A 23954-nucleotide genomic window follows, 5' to 3' on the forward strand; every position below is an offset into this window, starting at 1 on the left:
CTTGCTTATAAACATGGGGTTATTTTAATGTTGATTATACATCCTATGTACAGCATGTTTTAAGTAGTATAATGTATAATACTTGTTACATTGTAATGGGGCACTGAATTAATGCACAAAGTACATAAGATAGATAACAGCATGAATTAAGCTTGTAAAATGTAAAATATATGAATACAATATTGGTGGGGGAGTAGCTTAATTAGAATTTTAGCTTTGGGTGCAAGTGGTGGAGCTGTAAGCTTCTGCCTTAATTTTGATGTCCCAGGGAAATTAATTCTCCATTTTTGGTTTACAAGACCTGAGTAATACTTACACTACAAAGACTTGGCATCTTAGTAGTTTATTTTCTAGTAGCCTCATTGATGGCATAAAGATTATAATAATAGAAAAATATAAGATCGATGCCAGCTGACCAATAATGGTAAAAGGACATTCTACTGGCTGGCTTCCCATCCATGTCACCGAAAGTAAATTTGCTACTAGAATTCAGATAGGCATTGACTTGAAGGACACAATGTCATGTTTTAATGTTTTGATGAGTGACGGGTAGGAATGATAGCTAATGTGAGGAAAGAAACTATTAGTGCTTGAACCCCTCCAAGTTTATTGGGGATGGAACATAGAACTGCATATACAGATATGAAATATTCTGGTTTAATATGTGGAAGAGTGTTAAGTGGGCATGCAGGTATGTAATTATCTGGGTCTTCTAAAAACTCTGGAGAGAATAAAACCAAAATTAATACAGTTCACAATGAGAACACCTAAGATATCTTGAAGTGTATGGTATGGATAAAATGGAATTTTATCTGAGTTGATGCCTGTGGTATTAGATCCAGCTTCATGAAGGAATAAATGAATTATTACTAAAGCTGTGATAATAAATGGTAAAGTGAAAAGAAAAAAGAATACACCCTTCTAGGCCATGCCCCCAGTGGCCCACCTCCAACCAGGCCCCACCTCTTAATGGTACATTCAGCTACTGAACTCATTGATGGGTAAATCCATTGATGAGTGTAGTGCTCCCATGATCCAATCAACTTCTCAACTCATGAGGCTTTGGGGGTACATTTTAAATCTAAATCATAACACTTGGCAAATTATTAGAAATGCAAATTCGCAGACCTCACCCATACTTACTGAATCAGAAATTTTGGCAGGGGGTCCAGCAATCCAAGTTTTAACAAATACTCCAGGTGTTTCTAGTACAGCTAAAACTATAAAGCTCACAATACAAAGAAAGCTAATACCTCATTTTCATTGTTTAAACCTCTAATTAATACCAGAGATCTTGCCTAGAATCATTATGCAGGTTTGAATGGATTTTCATAAGTAAAAGTAGTGATAATTATGCTAATGTATATTGCTTAAAATATTTCATATCTATGTTGCAGTAAAGTAAGATGGTATACAAGTCTGATATAGCCTGCACACCTCACAATGACACCTATCCATCTCTAACTGGATCTTTGTTTTGAACTCAGGGGAATTTGGTTGTTTGGTTATCACGCTTGCCTTATTGATATTCATAAACAAGTCATGTCCAAAACACCTAAAAGACAAAAATCTAATTTTTGGACTTTTTTGTCCCTGGTTGCTATAAATAGAATTTGCACAAGTTTCAGAATGTTCTCTGAGACTTGCTCTCCCTATAGCCTGTGAGGTGATGAGAGATAGCCCACCTCCACCTGCCTCTCCTGATGGCTACGGTTATCTGCCCAAAAGAATCTAACAGTGACACATGACCCATTGCTCTACACTAGTTCACATTAAGTAGCTTCAAGAGAGAATGGGAAAAGAGAAATTTGATACACTGAGTACAAACATTTCTACTAAGAAATTTTGCAAGGAAGACCAGAGACACAGAAAGGAAAGCTGGAAAGGAAAGAATATTATTGTATACTTTCCAAATAGTGAGTAAACTGATCTTTACATCTGGACTCTATTTTAAAACATTGTCTCAATACATTGAAGGTATTACAAAAAATACTGAGTCTTATGTCACTGAAAAGTACAGTAAGTTGTTTTAAATTAATTTGCATTCCTAATCTCTTTTTTGACATCTGAATGTGGATATATGCCATCTATTTATCATCCCAGAGTTTGATAACTGATTGTTTAGAACAATAAGATCAGTTTTAAAACTTCTAGAGTTTTAGCCACTGGAAAAAAGGAAAATACCTCAAGGTTATTTTCCCTGGCAAATTGGCTGGGAAGAAATGAATCCTGAGTTTTCATGGCCTGGCTTCAAAAATTTTCTTTTACAATTCCCTGCCTGGAAGAATTCTCACACTGAAGACTGATTCACACAGGCTGCCTAATTAGGCATTCTAATTAAAAGACTGAGTTTCTTCAGGTGACACTAGCTGTAAGGAACTAATCAAGAGAAAGTAAGTCCTAAATATCTATTCTAGAGAAAAAGCTTACCTAATCAAAATTAATTAAGTATACTTAGACAAGTCACATTTTAAACATGTCCAATCCAATATCCAGATGTTTCTATGAAAACATCTCCAAATTGGTTCCTTTTGGGAAGCATAATTATGAAGCACTAATGAAAACAAACCTGTGCTTTTCATCAGATCTAATATAAATTGCTCTTTTATTAAACAAAGAACTTATTCTTCTGTTTGTCTTTTTCTCATACAATAAAGTCTTATTTTAATAATAAAAAAACAAATATTTAAATTTGAAGAGTCCTCGCTAAGGAAGTCAAGAATTCTATTGATTTTTCAAATCTAATCTTTGAGGACAGTCATTGATAAGGTATAAGAGTATTTAATACTAACTTACATTTACCTAACTTTGGCTTCTTAAAGGGCCTTCCCATTCTCTTATCTGATTGTCATAAGAATCCTGTGAGACAGGGAAACGCAGATGCAATCATTTCCATTTGCAGATGAGAAAACTGAGGTTCAGAAATTTGAAGGGACTTGCACAAGGTCCCACAACTATAAGTGCCAAAGGGAAACCCAATTATACGTCTCCAAACTCCCAATCCAACAGTCTTTTCATGATCCTATTTAATGGTCCATTTGAGTACTTAAGCAGCAGACAGTTGATCCCCTAGCACTGTCCCTATTCTTGAGGGTTCACAGATTAATCCTTTGTCAGTTTATTTAGTGATTGAATTCCAAACTGACCATGTTGAATGAGCCACCAAAAAGATCGCTTTAAAAAAAACTTTCAATATTCAAGTAAGTTCATTGTTCAGACATAGTCGTTTAAAGATTTAGAAACAACTAAAGGAAATTTTTTAACCAATACTGTATTCACACCATATGCTAAACAATTTTTAAAATCTCTAAAATTCATCAACAGCAGAAGGAAAACGCAAGAGTTGAATATAGTAGTAACAATTGCTATTACTTAGCAGAGCTCAGAATGCTTCCTGTTCAAAGTGATAGACTAAACACATATGTCCACTTCTTGTTCCTTCCCAAACTCAATTTTAAAATATGAAAAAGATCTTTTTAAAGGAGAAATCAGCATCAGAAACAAAGAAAAACATAATCACTAGACAAAAAATTTTAAGGAAATAGAAAGCAGATGGGAACAGAATGATGGAAAATCCAAAACAGAGAAAACTTCAATGCACACTAGGTGTGAGAAAGATATGTTTTAGGGAATACTCCTCTCTAAGAAGGAGCTGCAAGCTCCGGATTCACACAGCGAGCAGAGCGAGACGAGACCATTGGGGTCATAAATTAAATAAAAACCTATGGAACAGCTGAGACAGCTGGATCACTTCTTCCCCTGTCTTCAGGTTATCTCTTGGCTGTGGTATTTACTTCAGAGAATCTAACTTGGCAGGACCCCTAAAATAGGGCGAAAAACAAACACTCAAGTAGGGGTCTGGGATAACTCCAAACACCCATAATGGACATGGACACACAAACACACACACCACACACACACACACACACACACACACACACACAGGAGCACAGTCATAGTTCATGATCATCATTTGACAATTATTAGAACTAATCAGAAAGTTTCCTAATGGATTCAAAATAAGTATACTAAAATAACAGCATTACTATAAATCAATAATAATCCATTATATACAATATCATATTTATGACCATTAAAGTTTTTACTCATACACATTTTAAGGATAACCAAACAAAGATATTTCTGAAAATTCTTTAGTGGAAAAAGGAATAAATATTAAAATATATTATTACTTTTTATGTAGGAGGTTTCTATTACTAAAGGAATCAACTTGATGTTGAGAAATTCAAAATGATTCTGATAAAAATCCAAATTACTTTCAATGGAAATTTAAAAGATGATTCTAAAATTAACTTTGCAACCAAAACAAGAGCTTAAAACTTTAAAAAGAATAATAATGCAAATATCAAAATAAACTATAAAACCATGCTAAGTTAAATATTAAATCCACGTTAACATAGATACATAGACAAATACATAGACATCAGTACTGACATAGATTTAGATATAGATAAATACACACACACTTTCAGGGTAAGTTCAACATTGACAGTGTTAAAGGAAATACATGAAACAAGGAAACAGTGAAGTTCCTCTGAGTCTTGCATCCCCAGAGCATCGATATCAGCCTAGTCTAGAGTTACCCTTAGAAGCTGGAGGCCAATGAGATCATGCAATTCAAGAACACCTTAAGTGTTCTGCAGAGAATGCAAAAAGGCCAAGCGCCTGATCTCACTGATAATATTATGTATAAATCTAATAAAGTATTTAAGGGTAAGAATTTAGTTATTTTTAAGATGGATCACAGTTTGCTTTTTTCTTCAGGCACACTTGAATTTTGCCTACTGTCAAGACCTGAGAAATACTTGTACTAAGAACTAGGGCTTCTGACTTAGACACTATGGACATTTGGAGGTGTCTAATTCATAGTTGTTTGGGAGATTATCCTGTGCACTGTAGGCTGTTTAGAAGCATCCTTGGCCTCATTTTTATCAATAAATCAGATTATCTCTCTCTCTTGTTCAACATCTTCCAGTGACTTCCCCATCAACATGCAGCAAATCCAAACTCTTCACTGTGCTGTGCCTGGCAAAAGAATGCACCATGCAAATCTTCAAGCTGTAATTCAAGTAGAACCACCCTTCCCTCCTTCACAGTTGTGACAACTAAAAATGTCCTCAGACATTGCCAGATGTACTGTTGGGGCAAAACTAACTCCAGTTGGGAACCTCTGCTGTGAACAATTGAACACACAGCAGTGTACCTGCTCTCTTTTCAGTACTGCCAACAGCCATCTGAGATGGGCCGTATATGTTGCCTGGCATTTGTACATTGCTCCCTAGACAATGACTTCCCCATTCTCCTGAACTCTAGGACTAAAGAGAATTATGTCACCCTTTCTCTTTCCTCCAACCTCTATTTTTTTTTTTGACTCAAGAGCAACGGAAATATTTAACTTGTTCAGTTGAGACCAGACACCATCATGGTAATTCTCCATTTTTAGAAGGCAATTAAAAATTACAATTCCAATAGCCCACAAACCAAATAAAAAATGTTGTAGAATTTAAAACTATGTTCAAAGAGCTTTTTTTCCCAGCTCATTTTCAGCAACTCAAGAAAAATAAAAGCATCCATGACTATCACAGATGAAAACAAAATGAATGTCATTGGAATCAGTTATTTTTCCCCACTGAGGCATAAAATCTATATAGAAATTTGATACTATACTATAACAAATTGTACTTCTCATAGTTCTGTTGTAATTTTCTTTAAACCCTGTTTAATGTAGCTTTTTAAAATTGTTCTAAAAATGTTGTTTTCACGATTGTGAATCCAGTTTCAGTTCTTTTTCATCTATTTGTATATCAATAGTTAATATACTGGCTACCAGTTCTAATCAGGAAAAAAAATCTTGGAAATATCTTCATTATGACAGCACATTCAGCAGAAATTACTGATGTGCAAGCAAATCATAAAAGGTGCAGTTCTTCAAAAAGCACATTTTGTTGATTAAGTTTTGCTATCTGAATATTCTTTCCCATGTCTCTTGATGAAAGACTCTTTCCATCTTGTAAACATCAGTGTGCACAGTCTCACGACTATGCAGTTTCACGTCCTTGGACAGGAAGGCTGGTTCACAACTAGTGAAAAGCTAGAGAGGCCTGAGTTTTAATGGCTGATATACCTTATATCCTGCAGAGGAGGAAAGCACTTTTCCTTTTTTGCTACTTAAGAATGTGCCAGAAATGTACGCTGAGGTAGCCCAGTCAATCCTTTTTTTTTTCTTTCTTTTCTTTTTTTTGTAAATTTGTTCTCAGAATATTTCTGGAAGGGTGAAATTTTGAAGAAGCCACTGCTGGGATCGGCTTCCATTGCAGTCTCTAATGCTGAGCACCTGGCTATCCTCTTCTGTGCCTTTATCCATGGAACTGATTACTGTTCACATGCTGCAGGGTAAATTTCACTGGGACATATGCCCAGAGTTGGTTGCCTTTTAGGTGGTGGCATCTGAGCATGGTAACAGGGTCATTAAGTTTGGAAACATCCAAGCAAAGGTCATCTGTTCTAATTTCTTTGTTGGCAGTATAAGAGAAAAGCTGATTACCTCCCATACTGTGACAATTAAAAATTCCAACTTTTTCATTCTCTTTTCTAGCCACGTTATCTAGACAGTGATTTGTTTCCACATTTTGTATTCTGTGCCAGACATAGTTTTATGAGATTTGTATATACAGCTTATACCATCTTTACAACATTCCTCTAATTCTGAGTTGTTTTCTGACATGAGAGATCTGGCCTCCATCTCTATCCCTGGGGTTACTTCTGACCACTAGATATTGAAAGTGGAGTCTCTCCAAGGACTGGACACTTATTGCTTCCTATCAGTTGTTAGAGTGAAGAAAAATCAACATGGATCAGCAAGATGTGGAAGTGAGGCCCAAGGGGGATGAGTGGTCAAAGACCCAGCTTTAGAGTCTACTGGGGCCAAGGCACACTTCCAAAGTACAAGTAAAGCAGAGAAATGCCCTGCAGATTAGACTTCCAGAAGAGGACAGCTCTAATGTTTTTGTCTTTCAGTGCCATTAACACTGGAGGGCAGATGAGCTTGATTTCCTCAAAAAATACACAGCTTCTTTATAGCCAAAGAAGATGGCTGCTCTCCAGGTGAATTCCTTGACAAACTGGTTGTCTAGCAGATGTAATTCTGGAGAAATATTCTTTTTCTTCACTCCATAGATGAGGTAGTCCACATGTGTTCCACTCTCAATGAGAAATAATGACGTGGAATTTGAGAATCAGGGTAGATATTCTCAAGGTACCAAGAGAAAGGTTTGCATTGTAGTTTGTGTCTCAGACCAAGTCTTGATGATATATCTCCATAAGCTACCTTTGTAACACCATGTGAAATTATATAGAAGAAATTCTTGGATTCATCCATCCACACTTCTGCAAGTCGTCTATTATTTTTATCGATGATCTGCCTCATGCCTCCTGGAAATGTGTAAGGTGTTGCTTTCTGAAACACATATCCAACGTGTGAGCATGTAACAATTGCCAGAGCTCCTCCACACTGCCAGATCCTAAAAGAAATTTTTAGATTTTCTCCTCCCCAAATATCCATTCCAGCATCATATGTTCCAATTTCCTGAAAGTAATCTCTGTCTATTGAAAAAAGGCCTCCTGCCATTGTAGGTGTTCTGACAGGAAGAGTTCGATCACCTTTCCTTCTGTCCATTTCTCTTTGGGGTACAGGATACCAGCGAAAATTGAGTTTCCAATTAAATCCACCATAGGTCACATCAGAGCCTGCCATATACTCAAAAGCATCATTGCTGATCACATCAGCAACAGGACATACTACTGTTCTCCTGTCCTGTTTGATCCAGGCTCAGGGAGGCTCCAGCCAGCCCACTGTGCACTCACAGTGAGCATCTGAGAAGGTGATCACTTGACCTGTGGAGACAGCAGTTCCTTTTAATCTAGCTCTGATCAATCCAGGACGCTGTTCCATTCGAATTACATGAACTGGCACTTTTAGTTTTTTCACATAACTCTCTAGAGGTCTTTTCAAAAAGTCAATTTCACTGGCATCATCTACTAGAACAATTTCTTCTACCATGTGTCTTGGTGAGCGATTAATGACACTGTGAACAGTTCAAAGTGTGCTCCACGCCTCACTGTGGAAAACAATCACGACACTTGTTGCTGGAAGATTATCTGGGTGCACCTGTGTTTCACACCCTTCTAACCAAACATCGGGTAAACTTCTGTTGAGTGCAATCATCTCACGTGCCATTAAATTGAACTGATTGACTTTAAACTTCTCTTTCATTTTCTCTTGATCCTCTTTAGGAATGACGACCGGTTTCCCATTTCTCCAGGACCCTCCCGAGGCTTTTGTGGCCCTAGAACACCCCCAGCAGGAAGTCCTCTCTCCTTTCATCACATTGGTTGCATTCACTGAAGTAAAGCAGCAGGAACATATCCAAGAGTACCCAAATCAAGGAGGTGGCTAGGACCACCTTGCACTATGCAAATTTTCTCATGACACTTTAAGTCAAATGCAAAATTTAAAAATATATGTATTATTTATATTATATATAATGAAATAATATATATATCATGAAAATTATACCAATCCAGTTTCATCAGAAATCACGTTCATACCCCCAAAGTGGTTTTTCAAATGAATTCATATTCCCAATCCACATGTCCCACATCTCCTGGCTGCGCAAGCAGCGGCGGCGAAGGGGGGCTACTTACGGGCTCTGCCAGCCAGAGGCTTCCCCTGCGGTCGGGCGAGCCCACCCCCACCCCCCACCCCCCGCCTCCGCGCCGGGCCTCGCCCGGCTGGGCGTATTAGTCCAAGCCGCACTGCAAGCAGCGTCGCTGCCGCTCGCTCACGGCCCTCGGGGCCGCCCGCAGGCTGCTCGCTCCCCAACCTCTATTAATTCATCCTCATTCTCATTTTTTTAAATTTCTGGTACTGGGGATTGAACTCGGGACCTTGTGCTTGCAAGGTAGGCGGAGGAACCACTGACTGAGCTAAATCTCCGGCCCTTCATCCTCACTTTTAACCAAGGCTTTACCTCCTACTGTACTATGGAAATAGAAGCAACTTGAAAACATCATCTTCTTCTTTCTACCACCAAATCTACCAGCATTTATGTGTCAGTCAAACGTTCCTCCCAGTACTATGAAGAATCTCACCCTGCTCATAAGTAAGGCCAGCCCATTTACTTATGCTGCGCAGCCCTTCTCCAGAAGCCTGCTGGAAGTTTAGCTCCTGCAGTTACAGCCACTTCTTATTCTTATTCTTATTCTTATCCCTGCTCTAAATCAGTCCCATAAACATACTGACGATACCACCACACTCTCTGCTCCTTCTACTGCAACTTCCTCCAGAGATCTGTGTCTACTCTACACCTGCTCAACACCATCCTCAATTCAGCTGCCTTTCTCCCTACTATTCGAATTAATTCATTCTTGTGAAGGTCATCGGGACCTTCGTCTTGTCTTGCCTAATCCAAAGGTGAGTTTAGAGTCCTTACCAGTCTCTAAGAAACACTTGTCATGGTTGATCTCTTCCTTCTTGAAATACTTTCTTCCCATATTTGCTGGACATTTCAACCTACAGTTTTTCTTCCACATTAATAGCTATTCCTTTGATGTTTCCTTTCCTGCCTCATGCTATTCCTTACCCTCAAGTGTTAGTGTCCACAGCTCTGTCCTCAGCTCCTTCTATTTCTTTTCACTCATGTACTTTCCCTAGATGACTTCATTCAGTTTCGTGACTTTAAATAACATAGATGAACCCAAAAATTATATTTCTAGCTTGGGCAATTCCCCCACTATTTACTCATATGTCCAATTACTAACTAGATATCTCTACTTAGAGATCTACTGGGTATTTCAAACTTAACATACATAAAACTGAACCCCTGACTTAACTCATACCTTCCTTAATGCATCCTATCTCAAGGAGTGAGAACAACATCCCACAGTTGCTCAGTCCCAAGACTCACAAGTCATCCTTAACTCAAAGTCTCCGGTGCTCATAGGTAGGGCTTTGGAGGGGTGATTGAATGATGGCGAGACTATAGCTAACTGTGATGTTAGGAGGTGGGGCCTGATCAGAAAAGGCAGTTCACTGGGGGCATGACCTGAAAGGGTGTGACTCCCTCCCCAGTTCCCTTATTGGCACTCTGCTTGCTGGCCACCATGACATGGGCAGCTTTTCCTATGCCTGCCAGGCTGCTCTGAATTGGAGCCATCAGAGTATAGACTGAAAACATGAGCCAAAATAAACCTGTCTTCCTTTAGGTTGCACATGTTGGGTATTGTGTCCCAGCAAAAAGAAAGTAACTAAGACAATCACCAACATTCAACCCATTCTCAGTTTCTTAGTTGCATCCCCAAATGCTTCCAGAATCTTACTGAATCTCCTAAGTTCTGTTGCTACTACTCTAATCAAAGCCTTTATTTTTCAAGTATACTGTGCAATATCCTTCCACATCTCAGTAGTGTTTTTCATGGAGTTATTTTTATAAGTAATCCGGTCACTTTGTCCCTTATTCAAAACCCTCCAGTTACTTCCCATCAGTTTACAATAAGTCCAAAATTCTTGACCATATTATGGCTGCTATACAGTACACGATTCAGATCTCCAGCGAGGGGAACATAATTGACCAAAAGCTTTTGCTGCTACATTCTGGAATTCATCACTGCTTGCCATGAGACCACCCTTCCACCTGGTGCTCCAAGCCAATGGCTGACCCTAAATCCAGCACACTCCTGGGGAACACATGTCTCCTTTGATGGCCATTTTGGGCTCGAGGACTCATCAATGACCTTGGTGAATCTTCTTTGTACTGCATAGCCATCTAGGATCCTTCCACCCAATCTTCCTCTCTCTCACTTCTGCTTGGGTTAGACTTGCATCGCAGCCTTATGCCTTTCCCAGCCATCACTGGACCTCCTCATTTTCTCTCACCCAAATATTCACCTAATAAAACCTTCCATGTTTAGTTCTGTCTTTATACCTGATTCTTGGAGAACTCAGACTAATATATATCTGTAAGGTTTTGTATGACCTGATTCCTGACTGCTTGGTCCATCTCCTCTTCACTCTGTCTTCTGTATAAACACCACTCTGTCAGCACTGGCTTTCATTGCTCCCTTGAGCATGATGAACGGTATTGTCTAAGAAATTGCTAACTCCTCTCCTGGAAAGATCTACTCAGAACCATTGAGTGGCTTATACCCTCTTACACTCAGGTTGCTGCTTAAATGCCGCCTACACAGAGACATGCCTAGACTACTCTTAAAAGAGTCCCTTCCCCTCACAATCTTTTCCTACTCTTATTTATATTTCTTAGAGCATTTATCACTAAATTGTTTTATAAATATATACTCTAACATACAAATATATAAATATATTTTTTCCACTTTACAATTGTGTCCCCCACTAGAATTATAAGCTCAAAGAAGGCAAATCTATTGTTCATGATTTTTACCCCACTCCCTAATATACAGTAGAATTTCAATAAAATAAAGTTAATTTTGTGAAATTTTTATTTTAATGCTAGATTCATGCAATTAAAATGTGCATTAATTAGTAATATTTATTTGTCACCATCCAAAGTACATGTACTTCAAATTAAGATGCTACCTTATTCCAGATGTAGCAATACTGTGATAATGCCCTATTGTAAAATTCTGATCCTATAGCCTACTTGCAGATTGATTCTCTTTGAAACGTGAAGAGTTCTGATAGCTGATATCTGTTAGCAAAGTGTCTAGAGGTTCAATGTCTTTGAAGCATGATAAGTGTTCATCTACCTGATATCAAGCAATTACAGTTCTCAATTTGAATAAGTTGAGGATGTTGGAAAGGGTAAACATGACACCCTTTGGGTTGGCCCCTTAAGAGTAATGCCAGTAACAAAAAAATATGAAAGCATTTTGTTGTTTTGTTATTGAGCACCTACTATACTGTTTTTAGAATAGCTCTAAGGTAGGTAGGAGTCTTTAGGAAGGTATGTGATCCTCAAGTGTAACACTGCCCCTTTGAAAAAAATAGGATCTTGGCACAATGATTCAGTTTATGATTCTGTTTCCAGAGAAACTCCACTTTCTCTGCAATTTTATTTTTAAGAATTGCAAAATTTTATTTCTTTGAAATTACTATTCTCACAAATTTAAAATCTGGAGAAGAAGCCTTTTTCCCACCCAAAGACTTCATAAATAGGGGTAGAATAGCAACTTTTTCATTTTAAAAGGTCATGTTAAAAATGGTCAAAGCAGATCCCCATAGGCATTTGTCCCAACACCTAAGAAGCAGGGGAATCCTCAGGCCACCTGATTACCAGGATTGTTAAGGTCACTTCGCAGTCCAGAGACCATACAGCTTATGATGCAGTCTCCAGAGAAACTTCAGCAAGGAAATAAGACATCTATACTTGCCCTACTTTTGTATAGGACTATTGTGAAAAAATGTTGACTCTAAATATATTTTTTAAAATTAAGTGAACTAAATACAAACTAATCAGAAAAAAATCCAGTCCATACTTTGAAAATATTCCATTCTAGAGTGAACAGTGTGATGGCTACATATGCCCATCCTTTCAGCTTTTAAAATTCGTGGGACAAGAGACTATATTGTTTTTCATTATCGACTCCAAGTAAGGGAGAACGGTAATAACAGAAACATTTAAGTAATCTAGAAGGCTGAGAATGAATATACTCTAGCACCCTGAATGGTAAGAACAAGTGGATTTGACTGGCAAAGACTGGAAAGCACCCACTAGTGAGTCATAGTTTATGATCAAGAAATGAATGTGAGCTTCTGAAAAGGAACTGAGCAGGCATTGTGGCCAGAGGTAGTAGCACGGGTAGAGTCTGGCCTAGAGGGCAAGAGAAGTGAGACGGGAGCATTTGCATGAAAGTTGCCAAATGTATTTGACTAAACTCAGAGAGTAGGTAGGCTCAGCCTAGAGCACTACCCATAACAAATAATAGATGCAAACAACAGAATTTCTGAAATGGATGGTGATGGAGAGATATGACCCTTAGAAGTTCCTGTAATGAAGTTCAAGGTAGAAGGAAGTGAGTATCCTCCCAGGATGCTGGGATGGCTGTGTAGATGCAAATTGTCACAGTCTCAATGTTTATACTCCCTCAAAACTCATATACTCAACTCCTGACCTTCAAGATAATAGTACCAGGAAGGGATGCCTTCTGGGAGGTGCTTAGATCAAGAGGACTGGTGAGATTAGTGCCCTTTAAAAGAGGTCAGAGGGAACTTGCTTGCTCCCCCTACCATCTGAGAACACAGCAAGAAGATAGCATCTATGATCTAGACATCAAATACGCTGTGCCTTGATCATGGGCTTCCCAGCCTTTAGTTCTGTGAGAAACAAATTTCTGTTGCTTATAAGCCACCAGTTCATGGTATTTTGTTACAGCAGTCTGAATGGACTGAAACACTTGCCAAGAATATAGTTGTTCTAAAATTGTAGAACTCACTCAGAATAAAGGTAGAGAGGATGGGAATGGAGTCCTTCATAAGAACTCTTAACTTAAAGAAAAAAAAAGCCTGCTTGAATTTTTAATGGGCCAGGATTTAGCTCAGTGGTTCTGCTGCCTGCCTCACAAGCTCAAGGTCCTTAGTCCAATCCCTGGTTCCAAAAAGAAAAAGCCTGCTTGAAGAACTCTTAACTTATTCCTTTATGATGGTAACAATAAAGAAACTAAATGTTTTGGAAAAACACTACCACAGCCAGAATATCTCCAAAGAATAAAGTAGGAAAGGGTGCAAAATAAGTTTAACTTTTTAAAAAATGTCTAAAACTTAATATCCTCAAGGGATGATTTTGTTGAAATCTTGTGTAGACAGAAGTCACAAACTACAGCGTGAGTAAACTTCACCTGCAATGACTAACACCAATACAGTATCACTAAAACAATGAGTAACCCACAGAACCACTCCCTCAGGTTCACCTACCTCAGCATTTCCTAATATTCTTTCACCACAGAATGCTTTAGGAATTATAAAATGCTGGTGAAACACCACCTAGAAGACAAAAATGCATACTTGATTAAAAGGAGATAGCAAAAAAAAAAGATTCAAAAAAATATCAAAACTGAATAAATGTACTTGAGAAGAGAAACAGTGAATACAATCACAGATAAACTGGGAAAGTGTTCTTATATTTTAGAATAGAAACGCGTGACATGAAATATTTAGGGGTGTATATCATGATGCCTTTACTTTAAATTTACTTTAAAATATCTTCACAGAAATACATAATTTTAAAAAGAAATATATGCATTTATAAAGCACATAAAGCAAACTAGGAACATTTTTAAAAGATCGTTCCAGCCCAAAGGGCAGCACGTGAGAGGGCAACTGGAGCCTTGACAGAGTATCTGCAAACACTACTGAGGGCACAGAGTGCAAATGTAGCTGCTGGTATGGGATGAATTGCAACCTCCAAAATTCATATGGTGAGCACTACCTCAGACTAGTACCTCCTAGCACCAGTACCTCAGCCTATGGAGGTAAGGCTTTGAGGATGTAACTGAGGTAAAATCAGATTGGGGGGGGGGACCCTAGTGTCCATAGAAGAGGAGATTAGGACATGGGCACTTGCAGGACAGAGATAAGCACATTCACAGAGGAAAGACCATGTGAAGACACAGGGAAAAATAGCCATCTACAAGTCACCAAGAGAGGTTTTAGGAGAAACCAGGATCGCCAACACCTAGATCTTGGACGCTCAGCCTCCAGAGCCATGAGAAAAATGTTTCTGTTCAAGCCCCCAATTGATGGCATTTTGTTAGGGCAGCCTAGCAAACTCAACCAGATGTCTTTCCAAGTATCACTTTTCACTAAAATGAGAAAGCTGTAAACAGAGGCCCCTGAGATACTAATCTCTCCATCATCCTTGTGGAAAGGTTACTTCTAAGTCTTTCAGCAGAGGGACAAAAGAACACCAAGAGAGAGCACATGCTACCCATGGAAGGTGGCTGAGTTACTGGAGACAGTGTGGTGAGAACTCTGAAATCCTCATGCTAAAGCCTTTACAGCAGAAAACTCCTCTATTTCAGCACTGTTACCTCACACTCTTGGTTGACAAGATGAAAAAAGTTTAGATTTCCTCAGAACATCCCCTGCATTGACCATTGCTTAAATGCAGTCAACAAATATACGCTAAAACCTAGAAATCTCAACTATTGCTTTTTTGAACTCAGACATAAGAGGCCCTGAAAGTAGAATAATCACTACTAGATACTGGAAAGGCTGTGGGGAGGAGGAAGAGTTGGAAAATAGGGGTTGTATTTGATCAGTAAATGCTGTATACATGTATGGAAAAATCATGCTGTACTCCGTTAATATGTACAATTAATACATGTTTAGTTTTAAAAGATTTCATATATGAGAATGAAAAAACTTTGGATTTTAGAAACATCAGCTAGAAATTAGAAAGATACTTTGCTTCAAACATTACAATTTTACCTTACTGTACTGCACTCCTATATAAAAATATAAGTGGAATTATTTCCTAATGAATTCTCTTTCCAAAAGTTACTGAGACGTCTTGAAAAACCTAATGAGCATTCTAGTTGTAGATGGTGTTCATTTTCCTGGCACAAATATAAATAGAGCAAAAAGATTTATACTCACACGAAGCCAGGCTGCTGCATGTCTTTTTGCACTGTTTCTAATTACTCAATCATTTTGCATGTGTGTAAAGCAGAAGAGTTTGCCTAGAGGCTAGGCTTGACATTCTTAGAACAATATTCCCCTCTCTGGCCAGCTCCATGACTTGATGTCACTCTTCGTTCCCTTTGACCTCTCTTGACTGCTCATACATTCCTGAAACTCTCTTCTTCCCTCATGTCAGAGGCACTGCCCTTTTCTGATTCTTTTTCTGACGTCTGTCTTTTTGACAAGCTTCTAATTGTTGCTTATGCTAACTGAAAGTGTCATGCAAGGTCCCTCCTGGTCTCTTTGCCCTTTTTCTTTTTTTTCCTTCACTTTCCGGCTCCAAATGAAATGCATTCCACTTGTGGCTTCTGTTACTAATTACTATGCTCTCATATTTTGAGCCTGGAGTCCTTACCTAGACCCACCTCTGCAGTTCTATATGCCCTCATATATCAGCCATCTCCACTAGAATGTTTTCAAACAGTTTCAAAATTCAATTCCTCTCCCATAAACCCTTTGGGGCCTCCAATCCTGGCTCCCCTTTCCTACTACTCTAATGAATTCATCATCAAGCTTCCTTACCCAGACCTTTTGTTTACATATTGTCTCTTGCACCTTTCATGCTATTTAAAGCAGAATACAGTAGCTTTAGCAGAGACAGGATGATCCTCAAAGCCAAAAATATGTACTCGGGAGCCCTTTACGAAAATGTTTCCTGACTCGCTATTTGGCAGACAGCTCTGTCCAACACCTAGTTATTTATTTTCGAGCAACTTGTCTATCTTCCTTCAACCCATTAGACTCCAGACTTCTTAAGAATAGGCCCATGTCTTATGTTTTTATCTCTATACATAGCACTTGGTACATAGCATTTACTCAATAAACACTGTTGAACTATTTTGAGCATCCTCTAGGAAATTTTTAAATTATTGTTTTTTACTCTTTCCGGTTTTTTCCTAAGATCCAACCTACTCCCCCCACCACCAAAACCAAAGTCTTAGACAGTCTGCATAAGTGATTGAAATATTTAGTCTCTCCAGTACATATTCTCAGACTAAACCATTCAACTTTCTTGGGCTAATGGAATAATGGCAATGACAAATGCGATGCAAGTACTTGGACACAAGTACTTGGACTCTGGGGCTTGCCCTCTCTTGCTGCATTTGGACCCTAGCACCACAAGGTGAATGAGCCAGTGTAACCTTGTGAATACATACCCCCTTACTCCAGCCAACAGCCAGCTGTGTGAGTCAGGCCATTGCACGCTAGTCGACTACAGAGCCAGGAGCAAATCCAACTGCACAAATGAGCACAGCCACAACCAGCTACCTCCCTACTGAACCCTAACCGAATCACTAACCCACTAAATCATAAGCTGATAAACCATTTTTCATTTAAGTCAACACTTTACCAAGGTTGGAGTAGTTGTTATAGAGCATAAGCTAGCTGCTATATTGGTCTTCTTCATTATAAACGTCTGTATGACTTGTGGTTTAAAGTTTACCTTCAAGCCACCAAATCATTGTCCATTGTCCCTTTGCTCCTTACCCTCATGCTCCATACTAGGATGGCACACCAACTTCTCTTCTTCCCTCTGGTTACTATGTAGTGGGTAAATATTTCTGTCAAATAAACCTTCCTAAAACTTTTCTTTCTCCACAGCCTGATCAATAGTAAATAGGGAAACTTTATGCCTTAATATAAAGCTCGTTTACATCTTAAATACCTCTTTTTACACCCAAAATACACATTTTGATCTTAAAACCATTATAAGACAAGCTCCATTAGAAATAAGTGATAGAATCATAAAGACTAAGAAATCCCATAGATAATATAATCTTACAACTTCTTCTTATATGCGAGGAGAGTGGCCCATGAAGGGCAAGGAACTTGCCACAATCACATACCTACTAATATCAGGAGTGAACTAGAATGCAGAGTGCCTAGTTCCCAATATAGGTCTCTTTTAACTGTAAAATACTTAAAATACATACCTATCATAGACCTTTTGATTGAATGGACTCATATACTGGAAGACCAGATTCTCTATTACACTAAAAGTTATAGCCACAGCGCTGTGTTCATTTGAAGCAGAATATTCATCATGTGCCAATAACTTCATTGTCAGTCTATCTCCAGGCTGTGCCCGTTGTCACTTCTCATGTACAGCTTATCACTTCTAAGGAGAATCAATCATTTTTTCTTTGAAGATAGTAACTTCTCCTTGTAATGATCAATTCTGGAAGAATAACCTCCACATCCAGTTGAGGCTGGAGATGTAGCTTAGAGGTAGAGTCCCTTCCTACCATGTGCAAGGCTCTGGGTTCGGTCTCTGAGAGCATTAAAAAATGTACACAGTTGTTCATTTCAGCCCTATTTGTAAAAGTAAAAAACTGTAAATAATCTTAATATCCATGAGGACTATAAATAAATGATGGTATACCCATACCACAAAATACCATTTCATAGAAATGTCATCTTTGATGTGAAAAAAATTCCTAAGATATGTAGTATTAAATGGAGAACCAAACCATACTGTGTCATATAAGGTACAGTAGATCCTATTCAAATAAAATAAAAAACAAAAAATAAAAATGTAAGCATAGGTATTTTGGGGGCGTATGTTTATAAGTTACTGGAAGAAGGGTTGGAAGAATAAGCACTAAACAGTTAAAATCAATAACCTCTAGGAGAGGAGCAGAATGGAAGAGTGTCGTGAAAAGGCTCTTTCATGCTTTACACATTTGTGTATGTTTTGAAGATTTTTAAATGACAACACCTTTCTATATTTCTGTGTTTCTTAAAGTGACGTTATATTCATGTATTATTTATATAACATTTTTGGTGAGGCAAGAATTGGCTACTTCCACCACTGCTACCACTACCCCAGAGAAAGCACAAAGAAAACATCCGAAAGAGTTCTTTGTTTTTCTTGGTGAAGTTTATCCATCTGCAAGCTAGCCTGATATTTGGTTCACTCTATCGGATGTCATCAAACTATAGCCCATGAGTCAAACCTAGCCTGTCACCTGTTTTTATAAAGAAAGTGTTACTAAAAACAACTTCCACATTTTAGCTTTCATAATTGTCTATTGCTTCTTTTGAACTTCAAGGACAAGGCTGAGGAGTTTCAACAGTGACCATAATGTCCTCTCTGTTCATCATTTTCCCATCACTGGGAAAAAATATCTGATACCTGCAGTGTAAAGGAAGAGAGGTTTACATTGCCTTATGGTTTCAGAGGATTCTGTCCATGGTTGACTGGCTCCAAGACAGAAATGTCATGGCAGAGGGCCTAGCAAAGAAAAGCTGCTCAACTAACGGCAGCCAAGAAGCAGAGAGGAAGGAGCCAGAAACAAGATCATACCCTTTCGGGTCATATCCTCGGTGACTCACCTCTTCCACCAGCAGGTCTCACCTCCTAACAGAACATTCAACTATGAACTCATCAATGGATTAATCCACAGTGAGCCTAGTGCCACCACTTTCCAATCACCTTCCAGAACCACTGTCTCTGAACATGTGTGTGTGTCGGGGGGGTCGTTTTGATCTAAATTATAACACCTTGAAAGCCAAAAATACTTAATATTTATCCCTTCAGGAAAAAGTTTGCAATTCCTCCTCTAGCCCAATGACAAGGACAAATTTAATAGGCACTGTGAGGCTTGGATTAATGACTAACCTCACTCCAGATATGTTGTAATGAGTTTAACCTCCACAGACATTATCTATAATGGCAACACATGTCAAAGAGATGGGTTTTTTCTTTTGTTCCCCTAAAGACCTTTCCCTTCACTTTAACTTTTTAAATCTCAACATAATTTTTTAAATGTACAATGTTTTGGTCAGATTCCACTCTCTCTGTGTCTAGACAAGACCTCTTATCTCTTCTATTAATTAAAAGGGACCAATTAACTTTATAATAAAGTCTTTCTGCAAACCACAGACATTATGTTCTGTTTTATTTGCAATGGATAAGAATGCATACTGTAGATTTGAAAACTGCTTGCTCCGTCAGGGTTTACTGCCATTATAAGAATGAAATTTTAAAGATTCAAATGTTTTAAGTTACTACATAGTCCTACAAAATGAAGGAAAATAAAATTCCCACTCTTTTGGATAACACAGAATATCAATAGAATTAACAAAGGAAGTTTCCTGGCAATGTGCCAAAAGATGACAAAGAGGCAGCAATGCACGGCATGGGAAAAGAGAATCAATGGTAATTCAGCATAGTACTTGATTAGAGGTGACACCATGGGAAATTTACTATAATCCTGGAGACATTACAAAACAATAACTTTCCACCATGTTTTATAAATAGGCTATTAGAGTATTTACCAGAAAATGGGAAACCTATATTATTAGGCATCCATTGCCACCACAGGAAAATTATGCCACTTACATTCTGTCCCCTTATCATAAACTGAGGGAGTGGTGTAGATCATTTTTAAAGTTCATTCCAACTTGAAAATTCAGTTCCCACCCGTTGGCTACTGTATTAGTCAGTGCTCAGTAGAGAAATAGGTTTAAAATAAGGTATATAACTATACAAGGATTTACAAAATAGGCTCACAATGGCTGCTCCAGTGAAGAGGGCTATCTGTGTGCTGGAGATCCAAAGGATCCAATCAAAGGTCAAAACCCCAGAGCCCACTGTACACAGATGGCCAAGGCCAAGGCCAAGGCAGGGAGGAGTGGAGCTCCTCCAAAGAAATAGCAGCCAGACTTCCTGCTTTGTTTCCCTTTTTATTCCATTCAGGCAACAAGTCTATTAGTTGGTGTCACTCACACCCAAGGATATCTTCTGGCTTCACTAAATCCCTTCAGCCACACCCACGACTACATAAATGCACTCAGTTGGCATTTATTATTCGAGGTGTCACAACAGTTAACTAGTTATCAGAACTACTTGTTAAATGCCTTAGTCCATTGTTGCTGTAACAAAACAGTACTTGAGATTGGGTAATCTATAAACATGAGAAATGTATTTCCCACAAATCCAGAGTCTGGGAAGTCCAGGCTGAAGCAGGTCCTTGTTGCTGCATCTTCCAGAACTGATGATTGCTGTGTCCTCACACATCAGAGAAGAAGGAAAGCTTCAGAAGAGTGGCGGTTGATTCCCTCCAACTTATATTACAAAAGTGCTAATCCATTCATGAAGCTCTTATGAGTCAATCACTTCCCAAAAGGGTCCATCTCTTAATACCATCACAACGGGGTTTAAAGTTCAACATGAGTTTTTGAGGGGACCCATTCAATTTATAGTGCAAAGTTTATAACTTTAGGCAAGTCATGTAACCTTTCTTAGCATCAGTCTTTTTTTATATAAGATAGGGCCTCTAACAGTTCTTACTTTGCAGAGCTGTTGTAGTAATTATAAGTAGCATACACCAAGCACTCCACACCATGTTTGCATGCAGTAAGTGTGAAAACAGTTTATCATTATTATTTATAAAGGACTATTCCAATATAATTCTTATTATTTAGCAACTATGCAAAGAAAAGGCCCTTGAATCAAAGACAACACTGTCCTTAGAAGAAATACAGCCATAAAAAAATACACCCAGTAAGATCTGAAGACAAATTCAATTAACCCATGTAGATATAAACCATCAGAAATATGGAGATGAATTTACAGATCTATGCATAATTGGTGGCTTAGTCATCCATCATAAGAAAATACCTGAGACTGGGAAGCTTAAACAATAGATACGTGTTTTTGTACAACTCTGGAGGCTGCAAGCCCAGGATGAGCACAGCGGCAGGGCCCATTCTGGTAGGGCCTCTCCTGCCAGCACTCAGGTGTCACCTTCTCACTGTGTCGATGGTGGGGAGAAGGAAACCTACCACATGGCCCCTCATAATTCATGTCCTTCTCACGTGCAAAATACTTTCATTCATTCCAATAGCCCCAACTCCTTACAGCATCAACTCTAAAGTTGAAGGTCCGTAGTCATTTAAATATTATCTAAATCATATATGAGTGAGATGAGGGCTTTAATTCATCGTGAGGCAAAATTCCTCTCCAGCTGTGAACCTGTGAAACCAGACAAGTCACACACTTCCAAACACAACAAGGACAAGCATAGCATTCACTCAATAGGTTCTCATTCCCAAAGGGAGAAATCAGAACGAGGGAAATGTGACATGTCCCAAGCAAGTCCAAAACCTAGCAAGGAAAACTGCATTAGCCCTTAAGGCCAAGAATGGTTTGATCCTCTGCCCTCCAGGCCTGCTGGAGTGACAGCTCTGTCTGTGCATGACCCCACCCCTGAGAGGTGTCTTCGTGGGCTGCCAAAGCCCAGAGATGCCCCACCCTCTGAAACTGAGCAGGTGACAGATTTGCTCCCTGCCACTGTGGTGACAGTGGCAGCTCTGATGAATGACCTCTGTGTCACTTTGAGGGTTATTCTCTTTTCTGGAAGAATAGCACATATTAAGAGCTAAAATCCTTCCGATTTCTCCCTTTTAGAGTGGGAATATCTATCAGGAGTCTGTCTTCCATTGTATTTCTTTATACTTTTCACTCTTTTTAATACTCATGCTTTTGTTTGTGCATTGGTAATGAAAGTGAATTTTATCTTCCCCTAAAGGAATCTCTAAAGTATAAGACCATTTTCTGTACACCTAAAACAGTATTTCACATTTAATAAAATCAGTGATTACTTAATAGCATCTAATACCTAGTCAAAATCCCAACTTTCCTAGTTGTTTAAAAAAAATAACTTTTATAATTAGTTTATCCAAATCAGGGTCAAATTCAGGACAGGGCAATTGTCCCATTTCTGTCCTGTTGTGTTCCTTTAAATCTCTTTTAATCTGGAAGAAAAATCTCCTTTCTACTGACTGACTTCTTGATGGGACAGGGATAGTAGTCATACCTTCTGGATTTGCTTCTTTGTGGTATTTCTTTAGCTTATTTGTCTGTTCTTTTTCTTTGCCAGAAACTGGAAGTTATAGCTAATGATTTGGTTATATTCAAGTTCAACATTTCTGGGCAGATGAAGCATATCACCAGAGAACACTTAATATCAGGTTACCTCATCACTAGTGATGCTAAAATTTGATTGATTGTTCAGCGGTCCAATGGGGCCACCAACAATTTACAAAACATCAGGCATCAAATATGTTTTGATGAGATACCCTGCTGTTTCCAGCACCAGGTACAACATTATCACCGTGAGAAAATATAGACTAGCACTTGGGATCACAGTTATCCCTGGCACAAAACCAGTTTTAACTCAGTAGGTACATTACATGATAAAATATTTTCCCTACCATGTAGCCTAAAAATGCTAAAATTTTTTTAAGAGAAAGTTAACATGTCACGAACTTATACAATATATTTAGATAAGTCTATTTTATCATTTACTGCCATAAAGATACCCAATTATAAAAAGTTAAAATGTATCAAAATGTAAACACTTATAGGCCACATGTGGAGCCATTTGCAGTGGAGAGAAAAGCAAAAAAATTTAAAGATGTGGTGCTATTTTGTCTACAATTAAATGTATCATGTGCTGCACTACTATAATAATTCCAAAACCACCTCCTGTTGGTGTTGCAATGGGCTCAAGTGTGGTGAGTGTCCTTAAAACACAATGACACTGATTATCCCCCATGAGCACTCCTTCCCTCCAGGAAATAGCGCATAGCAGTAAAAAGTGATCTCTCTTGGTTCTCATGCATATTTCACTGTATATAATACACAAAAAATTTCAAATATGTTTAAATAACCAAATATGTGTTATTGGTAAGATTTCTGATCAATAGCAGACTATTTGTCATTTAGTTTGGGGAAGTCAAAAGTTATACTGAGTTGAGCATGAGGGCACACACGTGTAAACCCAGCACTCTGGGAGGCTGAGGCAGGAGGGTCACAAGCTTGAGCCCAGCCCGAGCAACGTTGCAACTTAGCAAGATCTTGTCTCAAAATAAAAAAGGGCTGTGGGTGTACCTTAGTGTGTAGACCCTGGGTTCAATGACAGGGTGGGAGTGGGAGGCTGTTAAAGAGCTCAAAAGAGAGCAGAGAATGGTCTCCAGACAAGTCCCACACCACCTAGTTTCCTTCACACCCTGCTGCTATAAAGAGTGGCACAGGGACCAGTCACCCAGGTGGTCTCATGTTGGTGGCATCTGCCAGTAGGGACAAGAAGGTCATCACAAGGGAGGTTTGAAGAACAATAAAATGGTTCAAAGTGAGAAACAGATATGGTTTCATCAACAGAAATGATACCAAGGAAGATGTATTTGTATAACCAGCTGCCATAAACAACCA

General features: G+C 38.6%; 1 long non-coding RNA gene and 1 pseudogene across 4 annotated transcripts in view; both read right to left on the minus strand.

Moving 5' to 3' along the window:
- The window catches only part of LOC147823380 (uncharacterized), a 187920-nt gene that overhangs the window by 153878 nt on the left and 10088 nt on the right, over window positions 1-23954 (minus strand). For all 4 annotated transcript variants that reach the window (XR_015443990.1, XR_015443989.1, XR_015443991.1 and 1 more), the window contains exon 5: window positions 13967-14035. This is a non-coding gene — a long non-coding RNA (uncharacterized LOC147823380). The remainder of the gene's footprint in view (window positions 1-13966; window positions 14036-23954) is intronic.
- Window positions 4382-8507, minus strand: LOC101709502 (polypeptide N-acetylgalactosaminyltransferase 1 pseudogene; annotated as a pseudogene).

The sequence above is a fragment of the Heterocephalus glaber genome, unplaced genomic scaffold (assembly GCF_053883595.1).
Source record: "Heterocephalus glaber isolate CG9 unplaced genomic scaffold, H.glaber_assembly_v1.0 deba00001587, whole genome shotgun sequence".
NCBI classification, from domain to species: domain Eukaryota; kingdom Metazoa; phylum Chordata; class Mammalia; order Rodentia; family Bathyergidae; genus Heterocephalus; species Heterocephalus glaber.